We start from the raw sequence: 24,360 nt of genomic DNA on the forward strand, positions 1-24,360 counted from the left end.
AATCCAAATCAAAAATAACACATCCCTGTTTGGCAGGCAGTGATGTTCCTGTCCCCAGTAATAATGCTAGGGCCAATTCAGAAACAAAGCAAACTGTGAAAGTGGACATGATCATCATGGACTTTGTATCGGCGGGGAGGACCCTGCTACAGAGGCAGAAGTGGGGGGGGGGGGGGGGGGGGGGGGGGGGGGGGGGGGGGGGGGGGGGTTGGCGTTGCCGAACTTGCTTCATTATTATTGGGCAGCAAATGTGGACATGGTGCGGTGGTGGTGGGAAGGAGAATGGGTAGAGTGGGTTAGGGTGGAGGAAGAATCTTGTAAGGGGTCTAGTTTGAGGGCTATGGTGACGGCAGCATTGCCAATGTAGGCTCCGCGTAGGTATTCAGAGAGCCCACAGTGAAGATATGGAATCAGCTGAGAAGGCATTTTTGGGTGGAAGGGATGTTGGTGCTAACGCCTCTGTGCGTGAATCATGGGTTTGAGTGTATACAGGAGGTGGAGGGAAGTGGGGCTGGTCAAGGTGAGGGATGTGTATTTGGAGGAATGGCTCGCCAGTCTGGAGGAGCTAAGGGAAAAACACCAAGAGGGGAGTTTAACTATCAAGGAGGGAAGGAGGGGGACCTCAAGTAAAAACCAGTGTAAATAGGACACAAACTTGTTTTGAAATACCAGATACACATGAGCTGTTACTTTGTTGAAGAAAAACGGCAGTTAAAATATATATTTTTTAAAGTCAGTACAGATTTATACTGATGTAACATTGCGCAACTTATCACGTGTGGAAGAAAAAGGGACAGGAAAGAAACTAATCATGCCACATATGTAACCAATTAATTCTAGTTTATGGGCAAGGCATTAAATACATTTAAACACATGACAACTGTAAATGCTTACTGCAATTACTGTCCTGTAAAACACCAATGTGCTTCCAAAAAAAGTGAAAACTATGAATGAAGTTCTCCTGAAGTGCTCAAACATTGCTGCAGAAATACCAAGATAGAATCAGTCATTACATAGTTTTTTTTAAACTGCCACTGCAGTGAGGTACAAACTTAAAATGTATTAGTTATATGTTATCTATCAAGAAAATTGCATGTGGCAGGCATCTTACCATTCTCCACAAGTTGGATAGCAAAAATGCCAGTATTTCATTATCAGAATACATCCACAAACCATACTCAATATTGTATTGCTAAGTATTCTAGTTCCAATTTATTAACCAGGATCAGTTTTAAAATCACACTATTAACGTAACTGTAAAATTAAAATGATCCCCAAATTTAAGACGGAAAATATTCAAATCTGTGAGGGAGCAAATGTTAATCAAATAGTTTGCCTTTGGTTAATCTTACACCTACTGGTTTACTTAAAAATGCTAAATAGTAAAGATTTTCATTCCTATACAGCAAGGGGAAACATTCAGATTTTTGCAATTGGAAACAAGGTTTAGAAACATACACACGTGTAAGGTCTTTTGAAGAGAAATACTCCTGTCCTAAACAGAAACACCATTCTTGAGTAATGGAGGCACGAAGAACAGTAAATATTATATTTCTTTCAAATGCAGTGATGCATAACTTTAAAAGAAAATGCTGAATCTTGGCAGCGGCAAGTAAGATGGATGGTACAAATCGCCCAGTGTTGCAGGGACGACTATTCCACCTTACTCACTTTGAGCAACAACTGTCAGTCTGGCAAGAGACTTAAAATATAAGCAGGCACCAAAAGAAACGCCACAGCCGTTGTTTTTTTACACGCACACAGTTTAAAGAGCTGCTTACCCGTTGTGGTGATGACCAAACGGTGTCCTTTTTGGCGGTGAGTGGGAAGGACGAGGTGTGGGGACGGTTTTGCAGCCACTCTGGGGTGGGCTGTGCATGCCCGCCCGCTCCCCGGGGTTCCTCGCAGCTGCGCCTCCGCTTCACACCCTCCTCCCCCGCTCAGAAGCTGTCAGCGGCGCACACTGGCCTTGCTCTCGGTTCATTGCTGCCGCCTGGAAGGCGAACTGATTCTGAGTGGCCACACGAAACGGTTCCCCGCACATTCGCTATCTGTTTTACCTGAACCAATCCGCCGATAAATCCACTCGAGGTCATCGGATTATTTTTTTTCTCTCGCCTTTTTTTAAGGGAAGAAGAGTTGGTTGGGGGGGGGTCGGATTTTATCGACCCCACCCAGCGAATCTGACGCACGCGGTGCGTGTGGAAAGTGCGAAGCCGGAGACGCGGATGGTTTTACCTACCTCGGCGCGATTGCGCGAGCGGCGGGAAAAAGGAAAAAAAACACGGGAGAGGGAAAATCGAACGGCGGAGAGATAACGGGAGTCTGATAGAGGGAGAGGGCGCGCTGTCGGTGAGTCTGGGCCGGGGGAGGAGGGGGGTTAGGGGTTATTGAAACTGCGAGAAGCTGTTTAACGGAGATGGCGGCGGCCCGTTTATCCGGCACTCGCCCCCCCAACCCCACATTTCACACCGGGTTTAACGCTTCCATTTGGATCAGTTGCTGAACCCAAATCCCTGTCTGCTCTCTCGGGTGGATTTAAAAGACCTGCGGTACTATTTCGAACAGGAGCAAGCTACCTTACTCCTTTTGCCCTGGCCCTCCGTGCACAACACGAAGATAACCGATCTCTGCTTCTTACCACATTTTTTTTGATTGTGGGAGCTTGCTGTGCGGAACTTGGCTGCCGAATTTCCTGCATTGCGCCAGTGACTACACGTAAAAGTCTTTCATTATCTGTAATGCGCTTTGTGAAAGGTGCTGTATAAATGCAAGTTTTATCATTGCAATATCACTGCTGTCTGATTATTCCCAAGTACCTGCTAATTTGCCCAAATAAAGTTCTCAAAATTTTCTTAAAAGAAAAATGCTTCCTTTGGTTTTTAGAATTCTCCTGGGCTGTCACATTTTCCTACAGCATTATTTATAGTAAAGCATATTGAATAGATTTTTTTACTATGTAATGTTTTAACTGACAGCGTATTCTGCCAACTGTTGAAATCAGAAAAAATAGCTCACTAAATTGATTAGTCCTACATATTTGTGTACCATGACGTCTGTGATGCTCTGTGCACTGAATTGCCCAGAATAAAGTTTTTTTTTAACAATACAAAGTGTACCATGACGTCTGTGATGCTCTGTGCACTGAATTGCCCAGAATAAAGTTTTTTTTTAACAATGCAAAAGCCTGAAGATATTGGAAATCTAAAATAAAAACGGGAAATGTTGCAGTAGGTCAGGCAGTATCTGTGGACAACATTTTGGGATAAAAATCTTACCAAGTGAGGGGAGGTGTTGGCTTAGTGGTATTGTCACTGGATGAGTAAACCAGAGGCTCAGAGTAATGCTCTGGGGACCCAGGTTCATATCACACCACTGCAGATGATGGCATTTGAATTCAATGGGGAAAAAATGTGGAATTAAAATGATGACCATGTAATCATTGTTGATTGTTGTAAAAGCCAATCTGCTGCCTCAGGGAGCCGAGGTCCCAGGATCGAACCTGGGACCTTGGCTCCGTGAGGCAGTAGTGCTACTGTGTTGCCCGTTGTTTGCATAATATAAAAATGATGTGGAGATGCCGGCGTTGGACTGGGGTGAGCACAGTAAGAAGTCTTACAACACCAGGTTAAAGTCCAACAGGTTTGTTTCAAACACGAGCTTTCGGAGCACGGCTCCTTCTTCAGGTGAATGGAAAGGCTTGTTCCAGAAATGTTTATATAGACACAGTCAGAGATGCCCCGGAATGCGAGCACCTGCAGGCAATCAAATCATCAAAGATGCAGAGAGAGAGGTAACTCCAGGTTAAAGAGGTGTGAATTGTCCCAAGCCAGTTCAGTCGGTAGGCCTCTGCAAGTCCAGGCTTGTTGGTGGGGGCCGAATGTAATGCGACATGAATCCCAGATCCCGGTTGAGTCCGCATTCATGCGTGCGGAACTTAGCTATAAGTTTTTGCTCAGCAATTTTGGTGTCGCGTCTCCTGAAGGCCTCCTTGTAGAATGCTGACCCGGAGATCAGAGGCTGAATGTCCTTGACTGCTGAAGTGGTCCCCAACTGGAAGGGAACAGTCCTGCCTGTTGATAGTCGCACGATGCCCGTTTATTCGTTGTCGCAGTGTCTGCATGGTCTCGCCAATGTACCACGCTTCGGGACATCCTTTCCTGCAGCGTATGAGGTAGACTACATTGGTCGAGTCGCACGAGTATGCGCCGCGTACCTGGTGGGTGGTGTTTCCACGTGTAATGGTGGTGTCCATGTCGATGATCTGGCATCGATGCAAGACATCGATGCAAGGCATCTGCAAGACATGCCAGATCATCGACATGGACACCACCATTACACGTGGAAACACCACCCACCAGGTACGCGGCGCATACTCGTGCGACTCGACCAATGTAGTCTACCTCATACGCTGCAGGAAAGGATGTCCCGAAGCGTGGTACATTGGCGAGACCATGCAGACACTGCGACAACGAATAAACGGGCATCGTGCGACTATCAACAGGCAGGACTGTTCCCTTCCAGTTGGGGAACACTTCAGCAGTCAAGGACATTCAGCCTCTGATCTCCGGGTCAGCATTCTACAAGGAGGCCTTCAGGAGACGCGACAACGCAAAATTGCTGAGCAAAAACTTATAGCTAAGTTCCGCACGCATGAATGCGGACTCAACCGGGATCTGGGATTCATGTCGCATTACATTCGGCCCCCACCAACAAGCCTGGACTTGCAGAGGCCTACCGACTGAACTGGCTTGGGACAATTCACACCTCTTTAACCTGGAGTTACCTCTCTCTCTGCATCTTTGATGATTTGATTGCCTGCAGGTGCTCGCATTCCGGGGCATCTCTGACTGTGTCTATATAAACATTTCTGGAACAAGCCTTTCCATTCACCTGAAGAAGGAGCCGTGCTCCGAAAGCTCGTGTTTGAAACAAACTTGTTGGACTTTAACCTGGTGTTGTAAGACTTCTTACTAATATAAAAATGATCTGGAGGAAAATGTGGGTGGGCTGATTAGTGAGTTTGTGGATGATGTGAAGATTGGCGGAGTTGCTGATAGTGCCAAGGATTGTTAGATACAACAGGATGTAGATAGATTGGACTTGGGCACAAAAATGGCAGATTGAGTTTATTCCGGACAAATGCGAGGTGATGCATTTTGGAGGATCAAATCTAGGTATGAATTATACTGTAAATGTCAGAACCCTTAGGAACATTTAACATACAGAGGGATCTGGGCATGCAGATCCACAGTTCTATAAAAGTGGCAACACAGGTTGCCGAGGTGATTAAGAAGACATATGGCATGCTTGCCTTCATCAGCCATGGCATTGAGTACAGGAGTTGGGAAATCATGTTGCAGCTATATAAAACCTTGGTTAGGCCACACTTGGAGTATTTTGTGCAGTTCTGGTCATCCCATTATCAGAAGGAAGTGGAAACTTTGGAGAGAGTGCAAAGAAGGTTCATCAGGATGTTGCCTGGTCTCAAGGGTGTTGGCTATGAGGGGAGTTTGAATAAACTAGGATTGTTTTCATTAGAAAGACAGAGACTGAGGGGATACCTGATAGAGGTCTACACAATTGTGAGAGGCATAGACAGGATGGATAGTCAGAGGCTTTTTCCAAGGGTGGAAACGTCAATTACAAGGGGGCACAGGTTTACAGAGAGAGGGGGTAAGTTTAAGGGAGATAGCCAGGGTAGGTTTTCACATAGAGAGTGGTGGGTGCCTGGAACATGCTGCCAGAGAATGTGGCGGAAGCCAGCACATTAGAGACATTTAAGAGGCATCTGCAGGGTCGGGGAATCGCCTGGGGCCGCCAAATATCCCGCCCCCGCCGTGGCAGAGATTCTCCGCCACCCGGGAAGTGGCGGGAATCTCACCACTCCGATCGGCGAGGCCCCTGCGGTGATTCTCCGGCCCGGATGGGCCGAAGTCCCGCCGCTGGGAGGCCTCTCCCGCCGCCGAGGTTTGAACCACCTCTGGTGGCGGCGGGATCGGAGGCGCGAGCAGGTCCTTGGGGGGGGGGGGGGGGGGGGAGGATCGGACTCCGGTGTTGCCCCCACGGTGGCCTGGCCCGCGATTGGGGCCCCCCGCTCGGACTCCGGGCCAGTGCCCTGGGTGCACTCTTTCTCCTCCGCCACGGCCTCCGCCATGGCGGAAGCGGAAGAGAAACCCACATCGCGCATGCGCCGGTGGTGGCGGCAGCTGGCCGCTGACGTCACCGCCTGCAGATGCGCCGACCGGCGAAAGCCTTTCAGCCAGCCCCGCTGCCGGGGGGCGCCGGTTTTTTGCGCCAGTCTTCTGGTGCCAACCGCTCCGGCGCGGGGCTAGCCTCCAAAGGTGGGGAGAATTCCCCACCTTTGGGGAGGCCTGACCCCGGAGTGGTTGGCGCCACTCCCCTACGCCGGGACCCCCCGTCACGCCGGGTATGGGAGAATCCCGCCCATGAATAGGGAGGAAATAGAAGTATATGGTACAAGTAAGGACAGAAGGTTTTTTATTTAATTAAACATCATGATTGGCAGGGGTGTTGCACGTTTTGCTATGGGTGCAGAACGCGTTTATTGGGGTGTATTAACTTTTCTGCTGCGCTGCTGGCGCACATGTTCCCTGAACATAACGCTGCGCTGTCTCACTTAACTCTTTCCAGTCTGGGGCATTCTCCTCATCTAACTGCGTTCCAAAGGTGCTTTGAAACCCATTTTGCACCGAAAGCAGCGATTGCAGCTCTGCAATCTGCTTCCTGCATTTCGCGTGATCTACTGTACTTTGCCTTTGTTCTGTGGTGGCAGCATGGAGTGCTCTCAAAGCTGCTTTAAGGTCAGAGCATTGCCTCTGCAAAGCCTCTACCTGCTTCTCTGATTCTTCTCTTATCAGGACGGCACGTTGCACGTCCTGATAGGCCTTTTCGTACTGGGTCTGGGAACTGCTGAGATGGGCTAGACAAGACTGATGTGCCCTCTTGGCATCATCTACCTCTCTACCTTTCTCTGCCAACTTCCCTCTTAGATCCATATTTTCCTTCTCGATGTCCCTGACATCCACTTTACTCATTCTATTTCTTTCTTCTAGTTCTGCCCGGAGCGTCTGAACGACCTCCTCTGTGCCTCGCAATTGTGCCAAACAGGACACAAACGCCATCGGCTTTCGCGCTTTACTCATGTTTTTCTTGTGAATTTGAGAGAGGTTCTCCCACCAAGTATGTCCTATACTTCCGGGACCTGTCTCCTCATTCAAACAAAACTCTTTCCAAAGGGGCCATCCCTTTCCTTGCAGATATTTGCGGAGTTCCAGCTCCCACATGGGACACTGACCTACTCGGCTACTGCTGCTGGTCGCTGCGACCACAAACCGTTCTGGGTTCATGAGGCGTTCCATTGCCTGCATGGCCATTTTCTCTGACTCACTTTAAATTTAGGAACAGGGGGTGTTGAGGTTATGTCTCACGAAACGGGTAAGGCTTACGCTATGTTCCGTTCACAAAACTACCGAAAGTTTGTCGCAACAAAAATGCTTTCAGGTTTTCCTTAGAACCCTGTTAGTACGCATGCACTAAACACACTTCCGAATTACGTTTATTTCTTTGAACACCTTGAATATTTGTGATTTCTTTCCTTTTTCTTTACCAGATTTCTAATTCAAATTTCAGGGTCCTCGACGGAGTGGGGGTACCACTTATAACCGTGTCCCGTCAGGATGTCGCCACTAAATGTTGCACGTTTTGCTATGGGTGCAGAACGCGTTTATTGGGGTGTATTAACTTGCCTCTGTTAAAGGCCGTGTGCTTAACACCACTAGGCTCTGTCTATGTATCTTTCAGCTCAGGAGTCGCCAGTTGCCGTATAGACAACTCACAAATATCTCAAGGTCAGGTTCAAAGTAATAAAACGATACACCGATTAGTAAGTTCCAAACGATCAATATTTATTATGCAATTATAATAAATACGCATGCACACACTAAGGGACTAAGCTATGACTAAACTAAGCAAACAGAATACTTAACTACACAGGAACAGGCAAGGTCAGGGAGCGAGGCCTTCGTCCCGGTCTTGGTCTGCAACCTTCAGAAAGCGTGCTGGTCACTGGGGGTCTAGCGGGCTTGGTTCGCGTAGCGAGCGTCGTATTGGCACTTACGGTTCGGCGGCTGGTGCTCAACGGCTGGAGTCAGGATACACGTTCAAGGTCTTGATCAAAGCCGGAGCACGAAACAACAGACAGGACCATGTGTGGGGGTCTATTTTTATAGGGGTCCCCAATGTCCTTGCCTTTTCCTGGGCGGGCTTTACCTTCAGGTATCGATTGGATCGCTTCCAATCGATATCTTTTGAATTCCTCCAATGTGAGGGTCTTTCTCGATGGTGGGGGCGGTTTCTATAGTGGATACTTCTGGTGCCGCTCTGTCTGGACATCCACTTAAAGTATCTTATTCAAACCCAAATGTTGCCATTGTGTGTGCCTAGATCTGGACTGCCTCATTAGTATGTAAAACGTTCTGCCATTATCACCTTTGGTTGGAGATCTTCCACCTGGCCAGAAACTGGTTTTGCTGCTTGCAAAATGCTAATGAGTGTTTGCAGTCTGCTTGCCTTGGCTAAACTGTTTTTCCCTGCAGTCTTAGCGATTCTCCATTTTGTTTAGTTCAGTGTCCATTTTAGGTTGCTACAGTGGCTACATTCCCTCCTTGTGATCCTCACAATCAAAATATTGTGAAGGATCACCTATGTACGTTGCCTTGAGTGCATCTGGGTTGCCTTCTTTGTGTTCCCTGACCTCGGCAAGCTCCTGAGCGTCTACTCTGTCCTTAACTATGGGAAGAAAAAATTTTTACCTAACATCTCTACTTGGCGCTATGTCAAGGGGACATGCATTACCACAAACTGGGAACCTCTACCTATCACAATTATCCTTATCTTACCTTAAACATTTCATTACAGACTAAACCTCATCCATTCATACCACATCACATAACATTTCCTGACTCGGCAGTCGAGTTCAGGACAATATAATACATGGGTATATATTTTATTTTATTACACAGTGCTTTATTCATTTATGGGCTGGGGGGATTGGTGAAAGCCGAAGATAGGAGATTGAACTCCATAGACGGTTGAGGGGCAGGAACGGGAGGCTCTCCTCTTCCACTTCCTCAACCTAAGGGTCTGTACAAGTATGGCGAGGATCGCAATCACTAGCAGTGATTCAATCACGTATGACATGGAGTACCATGTCATAAATTTTGTGCACCAGGTCTGAACCTCACTGATCAGAGCTGAGCACGGGGGAGTTGCTGTAAGTGAAACATTTACGATGGGGGTTGTGGGGGAAACGTGTCTTGCTTCCACACAAACAAATATAACATTTAAAAGCAATAAGTGGGCTTCCATCATCTTCTCTTTGTTCTCCTTCTTTTCTTCCTCCTGTATGGCCGATCCTTGCTGTGGTCCCTGTTTCGTCCTTCGAAAGCTATGGGATCAAGCACAGTATCTGTCAATACAGCTTAATATCCGTACTTGTTAGTGTATCTGTCTTTCAATTCCAATTGACCCATTAAAAATGACTGGCCAAGTCACACCCTGTGACTCCCCTCATTTTTTTTTCAAAAGCGAATTTAATGAACACAATACACCTAACAACTCTCCTCCTGCGAGCCGTCTCGCAGGCTTTGCTCATTTACCATCCGAATGTTCCTGGATGTAAATAGCATGTGGGATGGCGGCCTAAGGGCTGCCTAACGAAAAATGAAAACAAATTGGAAACGAAAGGTCGAATGGGTTGCGTATGGGCCGCTACGGGTACGATTTGAATGGGATCCCCGGGTAGGGCGTGCTGTGCCATACCCGAGCTTGGCTGACCAAAGTGGGTTCTCAGACAGGGCGGGTCCTCAGTGCCGTTTGTCCACTGCCTGAGTAACCTGGATTAAACGGGCAAGAATGTGTTTATCATGGATTTGCAGCCTCTATTCGCCGAATAGAGGGGCACCTAAAAACAATGGAGGAGCCAAGATGCTCCTTTTGGGAAATGAGCTGGGCTTCAGACATTTCAGACGATAAGGTGAGCTGCTCACCATAGAAGTTCTCAGACGTATCTGCAGATAAACTAAAGTGCGTGCGAGGTGGTCGCAATCCTTACAACTGAAAAGATCTCCAATCAAACGGTTGGTTTGCGAACCGAAGTTCTCAAAGGTATTTGCGGACAAGCTAGCGGGTGTGTGAGGTGGTCACAATCTTTTCAGCTGAAAAGATCTGCAACCAAACTCTTAACATATTAACAAACAAACATAAACTGACAAACAAACATGCGTGCAGGTTCCATCAGAAAGGACATCGCTTCCCTCAAGCGGTTCCTATTTTACATCATCTGGACACCTCACTTTTCCTCTGTCTCTGTGAACAGGGTCACAAAGGGGTTGCCGTATCGGGATTCAGACACCGTGTCGTCCTGCTCTCCCGGATCCCACACCCTTGTGTGGATCAGGCATGATATCTTTGAATTGTGTGACTGGGGGTCACGTTCGTCATTGCGGACAAGTCGGTACGAATTGTCCCTGTGCCAGAGTGTTGGATCCAAAAGTGAATGGGTATTGTCGGGGTCGTCGGGGTCGGGTGGTGGGTCTGGGTTTTTAATGTAAGTGACTTCCATGGGGTCACTGTAGTCGGGGTCATAGTCGCTGCTATGTGGGCTGTAGTGTGGTGTGCTGTGGCTGTCCTCAGAGTCAGTGTCTGTATCGCTGTCTCTGCCACGGCAGCTTGTGGGCGTTTCGGGGCGTGGTCTGACATGGTCAGTGGGCGGAGTCGTGGGCGAGTCCGATGAAGAACTGGTCTGTGAGGGGGATGGTGGAAACGTGTCTCTAGTGGGTGGGGTGAGGTGTTCTGCTGCGTCTAGCAGGACATGGTGTGCATGGTTGGCCTGTGTTCCATATGCCTTTAACTGGTTGATATGGAACCACGCGGTCTTACCATTAGGATATTTTATCCTATAGACTGAGGGGCTAATTTTATCCGAAATTGAGTATGGTCCGGAATATTTTGGTGCCAAAAAACTGCTGGGGTTGTATACAGATAGCATTACCTGTTGCCCAACCTGGAATTCTGTGGGGTGTACGGTCTTATTAAAGGATGCTGTGCTTTGTCTACGGCGTTTCCCTAGCTGAACTGCGGCTGCGAGCTGTGCAGACCTCACAGTCTCAACTAGGTCTTTAACTGCCTTTTCGTGTGTGAGGGCCGTCACTTCGGGGCTAGTCATGTCCAGTCCTAAAAGGAATTCTGTACCTTTCATAGGGCGTCCGGTCATGAGTGTGTGTGGTGTGTATCCTGTGGAAGTTGAAACTGTATTTCTGATGAACATGAGTGCAAATGGGAGCACTGAATCCCATGTGGAGTTGTTCTCTTGAACCATTTTTCTAAGCGTAGATTTTAGGGTCCGATTTATGCGCTCTACAATCCCGCTGGACTGTGGGTGATACGCAATATGAAAATTTTGTTTTATGCCAAATATTGTCAGGACGTTCTTCATGACCCGTCCTGTGAAGTGAGATCCCTGGTCCGAATCAATACTTCGGGGTAAACCCCATCTCGTGAAGATGTGGTGGGTCAGGATCTTTGCAGCTGTCTTAGCTGTATTTGTTCTAGAGGGGAATGCCTCTACCCATTTGGTAAAGGTATCGATGACCACCAGAACGTATTTATAGCCATTCCTACAAGGGGGCAATGGTCCTATAAAGTCGATCTGGAGGTTTGTCCAGGGGCCATTAACTGGTCGAGTATGCCGAAGTTGTGCCTTTTTAGAATACCTCTCCGGGTTATTCTGGGCGCAAATAAGGCAATTCTCGATGTAGTGACCTACATCTGTCCTTAGGTTAGGCCACCAACAGAGCTGCCTGAGGTGCCTCGTGGTTGCGTCGGTCCCTTGGTGCCCGTGTCCATCATGGAACAAAGCAATCATTTCATTCCTGTCCTGCTGCGGGACCACATAAAGCTGATCCTTTATGATCACACCCTCATGTGTGGTCAGTGCGTGTCTGAATTTGTCATACTGTGGCACAAAGTTGCCTTTGAAAATCTCCCTGAGATCCTCATCTTGCTTCTGTGCCTGTACTAAATCTTTAATACTGGTCTGTGAGACTTGGACTGCGCTCACAGGGGCGCTAGCTGGTGCGCTAGCTGGGGGTGTCCATAAGTGTCCTCGCCTGGAACCTGCCTTAGCCAGTGCGTCGGCTTTTACATTCCCAGGGGGGGATGACCTATGGTGGCTTCTTACTTTGATAATGCCGAAGGTCCTGTCCTTCGCTTTCTCTAAAATGTGTTTGAGTAAAGGGGCTGATGGAAGGGGTTTCCCATCTGCGGAGACAAAACCTCGTGTCCTCCACAGGGGCAGAAAATCGGTTAAACTATTGCAGACATATAAACTGTCCGAATATATGTCCGCTGGGCTGGGGAAAGAATCGGGGTGGTCCACTATATAAGCTATGGCCGCGAGCTCTGCTGCCTGCGCGCCTAAGTGTCTGGGTAGTTTTAAAGCTATCTCTTCGAGAGCGCGCCCCTGCGCGTCCTCGACATAGATGCCGCATCCTGTGATACGCTCACCTTCTAAAACTGTGGATGAACCGTCTACGTATATCCTCAGTGGTCCACACGTGTCTGTGGGTTGGGGGCTTTGTTTTGGGTTCCCTATCTTCCTGGGGGGTGTCTTTGCTATAAAGGGTCCGGTGTTATGTAAGGGGGCTACAATTTCACATTCATGGGGCTGTCCTGGGTATTGGAGGTTGTCGGCTAAAAATGTGTGTGTGCGGGTCCGTTTAACTGTAATGTCCCGTCCTTGTAAAAGTAGTGTCCACCTAGCTGCCCTAATCTGGCTAACTGAACCGTCCTTCAGTCGACCGTCTAAGAGTAACTGGGTGGGGGTGTGCTCGGTCAAAATGGTGGTGGGGTTGAGTCCGGTAATGTAGGAAAAATATTGCACTGCCCAGAAGACAGCAAGGAGGTGCCTCTCGCAGGCTGAAAATCCTTGTTCAACTGGGTCTAACAGTCGGGAGGCATAAGCCACTGGTCTTAGCTGCTCGTGCCGTTCCTGAAGTAACACGGCCGAGAGGGTCAGATCTGTGCTCGCTACCTCTATTGCATAGGGGGAAAGTTGGTCTGGGACTTGTAGCGCGGGTGCTGCGCTAAGGGCTTTCTTTAACTCTTCCACAGCCTCTGTATGCTGCGGAAGCCATTCCCAGGGGGCTCCTTTCTTAAGGAGGTCTGAGAGTGGGGCGGCTTTTGTCGCGAATCCGTCGATGTGGTTCCGACAATAACCAACCAGTCCTAAAAACGACCGGAGGGCTGAAACATTCTGGGGAAGGGGCAATTTGACAATCGAATCAATTCTTTTGAATTCGATCTCGCGTTTGCCGTGTGTGATGACTGTTCCCAAATACATCACTTTACTTTCCAAAATCTGGGCCTTTCTTGGGTTAACTTTACATCCAATCTCGGTTAAAAGTTCCAGGAGTTCGGCCAGAAGCGTAATGTGCTCTGCCTTTGTGTCTGTCTGCAGTAGTAGGTCGTCTACATACTTTACCAGACATTCGGGGCGGGAAAATTTTTCTAAACCATTCGCCAGCTGTCGGTGGAAAATGGAGGGGGAATTGTGGAATCCTTGTGGAAGGCATGTCCACGTATACTGTTGTGTTTTAAAAGTGAAGGCAAATTTGTACTGGCACGCCTTTGCCAATGGGATTGACCAGAAGCCATTGCTAATGTCCAAAACCGTGAAATATTTGGAGTTGAGTCCCTGCTTGAGCATGGTCTCGGGACTTGTTGCTACCGTGGGGGCTACTGCTGGGGTTACTTTATTGAGTTCCCGATAATCAATGGTCAGACGCCATGATCCGTCGGGCTTTCTCACTGGCCAAATAGGGGCATTATTGGTCAAGGCTACTGTTCTAAGCACACCTTGCTCCAATAAGCTACCTATCACTTTCTCTATTTCTCCCTCTGCTTCTAGGGGAAATCTATATTGTTTTTGTGGTCTGGGGTCAGGTCCGGTAACGTGAATTTGTCCAGCCATTCTGCCGCAGTCATGCCGGTGACTGGCAAATGCTGTCCTATGTTTATTGAGTACTGCCTTAACTTGTCTGTCCGTGTTTAGTGTAGTCGGGTCAAATGAATATTCTCCTACTGCACTAATCCTGTTAGCGTACTCTCCTACTGTGAGAGTAGCGGGTGCTCTGTCCGATCTTGCCATTCGCCAGACACATTGGTTCACTGGGTCGAACGACAGGCTATGGGCATTCATAAAATCTATCCCTAGGATGTGTTCTGCTGTCCGCGGAAGATTTACTAGAACAACGGGGTGTTTGGTGGAAATGTTCCCTAGCTGGATTGCTACGGGTGCTGTAATATGTCCCTGCTGCGAGTGTCCTGTGAACCCGCTAAGTGTGATGGTGGAGGTGGTCGGCCACGTGTATGTGTGTGCCGTGGTGGTGGAGTTAATTGTGGTGCGGGAGCCTCCTGTGTCCCAAAGTAACTCTATGGGCTTCCCTCTTAACTTTGCCGTGACTACCGGTCTTCCTGATGGATCCCATAGTGTGTCACAGACCCAAGTGGGGGAGCCCGAACACCGTCAGTCCGTTCCGTCCACATTGGTCTGTCCTGACTGGATCCCTATACTATGGATCGGTTTTGTTTTATTCCGGTTCAGAGTGCCTGTCTGCTGGCCTCTCTGTGATCTCTGGGGTCCATTACATTCCTTAGCCCAATGTCCTAACTGGCCACAGTTGTAGCATTCCTGCGACTTCTGTGGAGAGCTGCTCTTTCCTTCATTCACCCACGCGGGTTTTTGGTGCTCTCTCACTGCCTGTATGTCTGCTGCAGCCTGAGCTTCTTCTGGGGATTTCACTTTACCTCTGCCCTGAACTGATTGCTCCCAAGCGCGGGACCATCTTTTCAGGACCCACTTCTCATTATGGGCCTCCTCTGAGGGGTCATAGCTGTTGCAAGCGCTCTGTCCTGCTTCTGTTGCATGAGAAATTATGGTGCGCGTCCATTTAACCATATTTTCACGGTTCAAATGGGCTCTATTTAAATCGCCAAATACTGCGTTAAAATGGATCCACAGCCTTCCGGCGAATGCTGTGGGGTGCTCGGATTTCTTCTGCCGGCACTAATTAAGTCCTTCTACGGGGTCACCTCGATTATACCCTATGGCATCTAAAATGGAGGTGTGCATTTCCTCTAGGGTGCCTCCGCCAACGTTCTGTGGGTCGGGGAGGGCTGCTACTACCGATGGGTCTAAACTCAGAACTGTGAGTTTAACCTGTTCTCTCTCGTCCAGGCCGTACATGGCAGCCTGTTGCTTTACCTTTGCGAAAAACTGGTGGGGGTCTGCGGTGGGGAGAAACGGAGTGATCTTCTCACACGCGTCCCTTAGTTGGGTTACAGTTAAGGGGGTGGTGTAAGTTATATCGGGTGCGCCTTCTGTGGTCGCTTTTCTTTGGGTGGTGACTGGATTCATTGGGATGGTAACGAGCTGATCTGTGGGGGGTTGGGGTGCTTGCCTTGGCTAAACTGTTTTTCCCTGCAGTCTTAGCGATTCTCCATTTTGTTTAGTTCAGTGTCCATTTTAGGTTGCTACAGTGGCTACAGGGGCTTCGAGGCCAAAGGGCCTATTCCTGTGCTGTACCTTCCTTTGTTCTTTGAGAAGAGAATGTTGATTGGTGGATGTGTTGTCATGGAGTTTTTTTCTAATAATTTATAGGATGTGGGCATCGCTGCTCAGGCCAGCATTTATTGCCCATCCCTACTTGCCCTTCAGAAGATGGTGGTGAGTTGCTTTCTTGAACCGCTGCACTCATTGTTGTGTAGGTACACCCACTGTGCTGTTAGGGAGGGAGTTCGAGGATGTTGCCTGAGTGACAGTGAAGAAAAGCTGATACATTTCCAAGTCAAGATGGTGAGTGACTTGGAGGGGAACCCCCAGGTTGTGGGGTTCCCAGGTATCTGCTGCTCTTGTCCTTCCAGGCGGTAATGGACGTGGGTTTGGAAGGTACTGTCCAAAGAACTTTCTTGAGTTACTGCAGCACAATTTGTAGATACTACACACAGCTGCCATTGTTCGCCGATGGTGGAGGGATTGAATGTTTGATGACAGAGGAGCAATCAAACAGGCTGCTTTGTCCTGGATGGTGTTAGGCTTCTTTTTTTTAAAATTTAGAGTACCCAATTAATTTTTTCCAATAAAGGGGCAATTTAGCCTGGCCAATCCACCTAGCTTGCACATTTTTGGGTTGTGGGTCGAAACCCACGCAAAGACGGGGAGAATGTGCAAACTCAACACGGACAGTGACCCAGAGCCGGGATCGATCCTGTGACCCCGGCACCGTGAGGCCGCAGTGCTAACCCACTGCGCCACCGTTCTGCCCGGGTGGTGTTAGGCTTTTTGACTGTTGTTGGAGCTGCACTCATCCAGGCAAGTGGAGAGTTTTCCATTACACTCCTGACTTGTGCCGTGAAGATGGTGGACAGGCTTTGGGGAGTGAGGAGGTAAGTCACTCGTCGTAGGATTCCTAGTCTTTGACCTGCCCTGGCAGCCACAGCGTTAATATGGCTAGTCCAGTTCAGTTTCTGATCAATTGTAATCCTTCGTTGTGGGGGATTCAGTGATGGTAATGCCATTCAATGTCAAGGGATGGTGGTTAGATCCTCTGTTGGAGGAGATGGTTATTGCCTGGTACTTGTGAGGCGTGAATATAACTTGCCACTTGTCAGCCCAAGTCTCGATATTATCTAGGTCGTGCTGCATTTGGACATGGACTGCTTCATTATCTGAGGTGTTGCGAATAGTGCTGATTTGTGCAGTTATTTGCAAACATTTGTTTTTTATAAATTTAGATTACCCAATTATTTTTTCCAATTAAGGGACAATTTAGCGTGGCCAATCCACCTACTCTGCACATTTTTGGGTTGTGGGGACGAAACCTACGCAGACACGGGGAGAATATGCAAACTCCACACGGATAGTGACCCAGAGCCGGGATCGAACCTGGGACCTCAGCGCCGTGAGGCGGTTGTGCTAACCACTAGGCCACCGTGCTGCCCTGTTATTTGCAAACATACCCACTTCTGACCTTATGATGGAAGGGAGGTCATTGATGAAGCAGCTGAAGATGATTGTACCTAGGCCACTATCCTGAGGAACTCCCGTAGTGATGGCCTGGAGCTGAGAATGATTGACCTCCAACCACCACAACCATTTTCCTTTGTGTCAGGTATGACTTCAACCAGCGGAGAGTTTTCCCCTTGATTCACATTGACTCCAGTTTAGCTAGGGCTCCTTGATACCATACTTGGTCAAATGCTGCCTTGATGTCAAGGGCAGCCACTCTCACCTCACGTCTGGCATTCAGCTCTTTTGTCCATGTTTGAACCAAGGCTGTAATGAGGTCAGGAGCTGAGTGACCCTGATGGAACTCAAACTGTGTATCAGTGAGCAGGTTAGTGCTCAGTAAGTGCCGCTTGATAGCACTGTTGATGCCTCCTTCTATCCCTTTGCTAATGATGGAGAGTAGACTGATAGGGTGGGCATTGGCTGGGTTGGATTTTCTTGTTTCTTGTGCACAGGACACACCTGGGCAATTTTCCACATTGCCGAGTATTGTAGCTATACTGGAACAGTTTGGCTACAAGTCTTCAGTACTATTGCTGGGATATTGCCAGGGCCCATCGCATTTGCAGTATCCGGTGGCCTCAGCCATTACTTGATATTTCATAGAATGTACAGTGCAGAAGGAGGCCACCCGGCCCATCGAGTCTGCACTGGACCCTGGAAAGAGCACCCTACCTAAGTCCACACCCCACCCTCTCCATAACCCAGCAACCTCACCCAACCTTTTTTTGAACACTAAGGGCAATTTAGCATGGCCAATCCACCTAACTTGCGTATCTTTGGACTGTGGGAAGAAACCGGAACACCCGGAGGAAACGCACGCAGACACGGGGAGAAGGTGCAGACTCCACACAGGCAGTGATCCAAGCCGGGAATCGAACCACGTAGAGTGAATCGTATTGGCTAAAGACTGACATCTGTGATGCTGGAGACCTTCGGAGGAGATCGCGTTGGATCATTCACTCGGCACTTCTGGCTGAAGGTTGTTGCAAATGACTCAGCCTTGTCTTTTACACATGTGCTGGGCTTCTATTGTCCACTACCAATCATGGCTGGATGTGGCAGGACTACAGAACTTAGTTCTGATGCATTCACTGTGGAATCGCTTAGCTCTGTCTATTACTTGCTCCGTATGCTGTTTAGCACACAAGTACTCAGTCCTGTGTTGTAGCTTCAGCAGGTTGACACCTCATTTTTCGGGATGCCTGATGTTGCTCCTGGCATGCACTCCTGCACTCTTCATTGAACCAAGGTTGGTCCCCTGGCTTGGTGGTAATGGTAGAGTGAGGGATATGCACCAATTAATAGTGAGTGACAGTTAACTGCTAAGCATTGTTTAAAACTTTGAACCAGGCAGCTTGATTATTGATTGGTCAAGGCATTGCCCTGAGAAATGAACCAGTGAACTGCTATTTTAAACAGGAACAATGTGTGTACATGTTCTTTCTGCCTACAAAGAACAGGACCCTGTGTATTACTATGTATAGCTCCCAGTACACTCAAATGCGTCACCATGCGAGCCTGACTAACAATCCTAAAATGGTTGTCAGCGTAATTTTTAGCACACTGATGAGTGAACGAAATTTGTCCAATCGTAAAATCACATCTAATGTGGGACAATATTTTGAGTTTTGCAAGCAGTGGCTGGTTGGGTATGGTTTATACCTTGCTCATTGCGCACAGTGGTAGGGACATGCTGTTTGATACGATTTGCCAGTCTTCATGATCTACGACCTACATACCTTGCATCATTTGACACTAAAATTGATAAACCACATTACTCATTTGTGTGATAGTGTATGCCCGTTTTCAGATCATTGGGACATCAGTGATGCCTCATCCTTCATTTTAAATGTGCTGGTGGAAGGCATGTCGTTCACATATTTTTCATGGTCATGTCGTGCTCAGTCTTGGCTGTGTGTGATTGAGGTGCTCCCCCATCTCATCTGCATGATTGAAAGGTTCAGTGTAGAAGGACAGGTGTTCTAACTCTGAAGACGGGTCACATATCGTGGAACTGATGTGCTCTGTTATTCGTCAGGGTTTTCTGCTATGAACCCATACTCATAGCCGGTGTACGTTCCTGTCTGGCAACTGCTTTTCTGAATTTCCGAGTGTATATCTAACTAGCTTGTCAATAAGTACGAGCACCATATCACCTCAAGGTGATGAAACTGCCACTTTTAGTCACATTATTATGCTAGCGCTTGAACCTACAGCTATGGACGTTTTTAACCCTGTCGATATCTGTGTTGCGGGCACAAGGCTTTTGTCACAATCCAGGGATGCAGCACGGTGTACCCCTTATCAACACTAGCCAAGGTCACTGATGCTAATTTCAAATTGTAATTTCTGGAGGGCATAAAGCTTTTGCGCATGCCCTGAATGCACACATCAAAGTTTACGATAACATTGAGAGAAATGGGATAGATATGAGCATGTACAGAAACTGAAGTGTACTTTTTATTGGAAATAAGGCCTGACCTTGAAGGCTTCATGGTATCGGAGTATTTTTCAATTCACAGGGGCTAGCCATGAGGACACAATATCTTGTGTTAAAAAGGAAACATTTTAATGTCTGGCAGGCAATTGGCTGAACATTGTCATCCTCAGGTGGTCCACATCCATTGTACGTTGAGGATAAATGGAGGCCAGCGTCCCCAACTGAGAATGCCAGATGCCAATGTGACATGTAGAATTGAGTCAGCTCTAGATGGATCCACATCTTAGCCCACCTATCAGTTTCACCATCGAGCTTGCACAGATTGTTGGCCCATTGGTGAAGACGGATCTTCTTCAGCATTTTCCAATTAAAGACTACCACATTCGAACTCATTGGACAATTGAAGAGTTCTGCACCTTGGAAGCTGTCTGCGACTGGGAGGCTAGAAAGATAATTGAAGGCTCAGCACCTTCTGATGGCAGGATGCCCTCCTCTAGTCAATTCCTCATTTCGGCAAGGAGACAGGCTCTCAAGGCTTCAACATCCTTCAAAGGGTCAGAACACTGTGAGCCTGATGAGTCACTACTCACTTTCATCTTGAAGTCTTTGGTTGAAACTAGAGCAATAGCAGTGCTGCTCTTCATATTGTCCCATGATGAAGGGCGCTTGTCCAAGAGCGTACTCACTGCAACATCATTCTCCCCTGGAATCTGGTAGCTTTGAGGGCCTCATGTGCACGCACACCTTGACTGGTCTGTGCTATATCCTCTTCATCTGCAGAATTTGCTTCTTTGACCTCATCCCCTTCAATGCACTCGTCATCAGAAGAAACATGCAGTTCTCCATTTCGTCATCTGGCATGTTCTTCCCCCATTTGCAGTGCTAAGTTGTGCAGCAAGCCACGAGATACCTGAATTGCATCTTTAAAAATGCCTATGGTATGCTCCAACAGTCCTCTGCGAACTGCATGAGCCTCGTTGTACCTTGTTTCTACAGAGTCTGAGGCTGTTGCACAGGCGTCATCAGCCACCTTTTACGGGTATCCTTGGTCACCGTGGAGGCTGTGTGGTCCCTTGAGGATGCGTCTGTGAACTACTCAATATGTGCCACTTTCTGGGTATTTAGCACAAACCTGCATGATACGTTTCTTCTAGTCACAGACCAGCTGTACATTGACCGTGTAGTTGCCTGTTGCTGGGGAGTTTTTATAGAGCGAGTGCAGTCAATGGCTCCCTGCACCATGGGGATCAAACAATCTCAGCAAAGCCCAGTGCTCAGAGGTTCTGGCTTGCTTGATCGCTGTTGAAGTTATTGTGGGCCTTAGCAAAAGGGACGTCTGTGACCTTTTGTTTGCATTTTTACATGGACACTTGAGAGATGTCGGAAGGGTCCCCAGTGGAGCCCTGGAAGGAGCAATTGGCATGGAAGTGCAATTGTTACTTTCAGAGCAGTTGGCAATGGGTGTCCTCCCAGTCACCGTGGTGCCAATTCATGGAGAGTGTGGCAAGTGTGAGTCACCAGATGCCTGGACATGCAGAACCGTCTGATACTGGCTTGTTCATTTGCAGATAAGACATATGACGCACATACGACATTGGATCCTTATTAAACAATTTCACACATGCCACAAACTTAAGCCCATTTCCAAACCTCTCCAACACCACAAACATAGCTCCACTCCACCCAATCAAACACCTTCTCCACATCCAGCGCCACCCCCAACTCATTCCCTTCTGCTGGAGAAAGCACCACATTCAACAGCCACTGCACATTTGATGACAACTGCTTGCCCTTTTTGAACCCTGTCTGATCTTCCCCAATCACTATCTGAAGGCACCCCTCCATCCTGAGGGCCAGCACCTTCGCCAATATCTTGGCAAACACATTCAACAGAGATATGGGCCTTGCGACCCACACTCCACCGGATCATTGCCCTTTTTAAGCAGCAAAAAAATGGATGTCTGACCTACCGTCTCTGACACTGCCCCCTGACCATCACGTCGCCGAACGTTTCCACCAACAGCGCGCCAACATATCCTTAAACGTTTTATAAAATTCCACTGGGAAACCATCCAGGCCTGGTGCCTTACACATCTGCATTCTCCCTATCGTCACCTGCACTTCTTCCACCCCACTGGCTCCTCCAAATCTCCTCCTCTCCTACTTCAGGGCACTCCAAATGACTTCAAAAAACCCTTCATATCTGACTCATCCTCTGGGGGCTGTGACTTATACAAATCCCTGTACAACTCTTCAAAAACTTTGTTCACCTGCTCCGGTGCCACCACCAGCGCACAGCCATTTGTTGAGTTCAGTTTTGTGACGTCCAGTACTATAACCATCCCATTGTTATCTACAACATACAGCTTAAAACACTTATAATGTTGTCAAACCATCTTAAAAATCTGTTCTCTTCTCTGGATGTTTTAGGGAATGAATGATGGCCTACAGTCCCCCATTAGATTTTACGTTCAGTCATCTAGATTTTTCCAATTCTTTTATAGTCACCAACCACTGTCATCTTGATCTTTACAAGCAATCATTTCACCTTGTATTCATTCGTTTTGTCATTTTCCCTTTTTATTTTTATGTTTGGATATAGAGACCTGCAACTGAGCAATTGGGTTTAATATTTTTCTCATTATCTATTTAGCAACTGGCATGATCTGAGGGGGGGGGAAAGCACTGAAGCATAATGAAATTCACAATTTCTCCCATTATGTGCAGCAAATTTATGTTTAGCAATTGTGTACTCTCCTGAAAAATAAACATGGGTGTGAGGAAATTCACCCAACCATAATTGGCCATTAGTTAATTATTAGCTGATATCTTGATCCCATGTATGAATTGACTAGATGTCAAATGCAAGACTTTCCAAAATAAATTCTTGGGTAATGGCATTGCAGGCAAGGTTGGTATTTATTGCCCATCCTTCGTAGTTGAGAAGATGTTGCGGAACATTTTTATTGAAGTGGTTTGCTACAGCTGAATGGTTTGCTAGGCCATATCAGTGTGCAATGAAAGGTCACGATGGCCAGACCCATAATTCTTCCTTGAAGAATATTAATGAGTAAGTTGTTTTTTTCGGTGCTATGTCTTTTCGTCCGACGTCATTTCGTCCAACGACACTTCGTCCACGTCTTTTGGTCCAACGTCTTTTTGCCCGCACGTCTTTTGGTCCAACGTCTTTTTGTCCGATGATTTTTTTTGTCAAAGACTTTTTGTGACTTGTTACGTTTTTTTGTCGGATGATTTTTTTTGTAAAAGACTTTTTGTAACTTGCTTAGTAGCACTCCACTCCACTCCCCACATTAACTTTTTGTAAATAGAAATCTTCTCTAATGCACATAGCAAGGTATAATATGCAATACAGGATTTTTATTACCGGTCTCTTTCCTTTAACGAGCCTCGTTAAAGGATAGTTATTATCGTTCTCTTTCCTTTAACGAGCCTCGTTAAAGGATAGATATTATCGTTCTCTTTCTTAATTCGCCCATCCCGAAATGGCAAAGTTCATTGTGTCAACGAAGAGTAAACGGAAGGTAGCTGATGGAAATAACTATATCTACGATTTTCATTCGAGCAGTGCAAACCTAGGAAAAGAATACTGGAGATGTGAGAAAAGAAGGCAATGTTCAGTGCGGATTCACACGGTCACGGAAAACAATGAGCCGAAAATTATTTATTTGTCTAATGAGCACCTTCATCCAGCTGATGTTGATTCGTTAAATGCTAGAAAAGCAGTTGCAGAAATAAAGCATGAAGCAGTGGAAAACATAGCAGCAAGTTCGCGTAGCATACTAGCGGCCAAGTTTACGCAGCTATCAGAAAATACCTGCTCTCAACTCCCTAGGTTGCCCGTCGTCTCAAGGACTATTCAAAGGTGCCGACAAAAAAATTCTGGATTTCCCGCTAATCCAGCGGCTAGACACGGTTTTGAAATACCTGACAAATATTGTAAACTTGACAATGGCGAACAGTTTCTGAGATACGATTCGGGCGCCGAGGATCAACAGCGCTTACTAGTATTCACATCAGAAAGTGCTCTTCAGGATTTAGCATCATATCGTCATTGGGCATGCGATGGGACAGTCAAGATTGTGCCACAACAGTGGTTTCAACTGTTCAGCATTCATGTACAAGTTAAAGGAAGCAGTTTTCCACGGGTCTTTGCATTACTGCCGAATAAAAGAAAGCAGACATACGAATTATTCTTTGACCAATTGAAAATTATGCAACCTAATGCAGATCCGATTGATATCATGGCAGATTTCGAAGTTGCAGTTCACAAGGCAATTAATTCATCATTCCTTAATTCATCTGTCGTGGCATGTTTGTTTCATTTGAGCCAATCTGTGTTTCGAAAAATTACCGATTTAGGCCTCAAAGAAAAATACAATACAGACTCTGAATTCTGTCTTAAAATTCGATGTTTTTCAGCATTAGCTTTCCTCCCCGTTGAAGATGTCGAAGAGGCTTATGAAGATTTGATAGACGATGAAGAAATACCTGCTGAATTCATCGTTTACTTCGACTTGACTTACATAGGCATTGTGAGAGGACGTGGTGCCAGACGAAGGAGAGAAACACCTACATTCCCGACAGCTGTATGGAATGTTAATCAGCGTGTTCTACAAGATCTACCGAGAACAAATAATGCTGCTGAGGGGTTTTGTTCTGCGATAAAGCATTCGGCGGGTGGAGCTCATTTGAATATCTGGAGGTTAATCAAAACTCTGAAGGAAGAGGAAGGGTTCATAATAGGCAA

At 47.3% G+C, this 24,360-nt stretch overlaps 2 protein-coding genes across 6 annotated transcripts in view; one reads left to right on the forward strand and one right to left on the reverse strand.

Moving 5' to 3' along the window:
• The window catches only part of slc25a40 (solute carrier family 25 member 40), a 51,202-nt gene extending 49,063 nt beyond the window's left edge, over positions 1–2,139 (reverse strand). Inside the window, exon 1 of one of the 2 annotated variants that reach the window (XM_038797994.1) lies at positions 1,782–2,139. The gene's annotated coding sequence lies outside the window, so the exon portion shown is untranslated. The remainder of the gene's footprint in view (positions 1–1,781) is intronic. The other variant, XM_038797993.1, reaches the window with a different exon arrangement.
• A 23-nt stretch (positions 2,140–2,162) lies between these two features.
• The window catches only part of LOC119966397 (protein DBF4 homolog A-like), a 97,029-nt gene continuing 74,831 nt past the window's right edge, over positions 2,163–24,360 (forward strand). The window contains exon 1 of one of the 4 annotated variants that reach the window (XM_038797991.1): positions 2,163–2,352. The gene's annotated coding sequence lies outside the window, so the exon portion shown is untranslated. The remainder of the gene's footprint in view (positions 2,353–24,360) is intronic. The other 3 variants (XM_038797989.1, XM_038797992.1, XM_038797990.1) reach the window with 3 other exon arrangements.

Source organism: Scyliorhinus canicula, chromosome 5, assembly GCF_902713615.1.
Source record: "Scyliorhinus canicula chromosome 5, sScyCan1.1, whole genome shotgun sequence".
Classification (NCBI taxonomy): domain Eukaryota; kingdom Metazoa; phylum Chordata; class Chondrichthyes; order Carcharhiniformes; family Scyliorhinidae; genus Scyliorhinus; species Scyliorhinus canicula.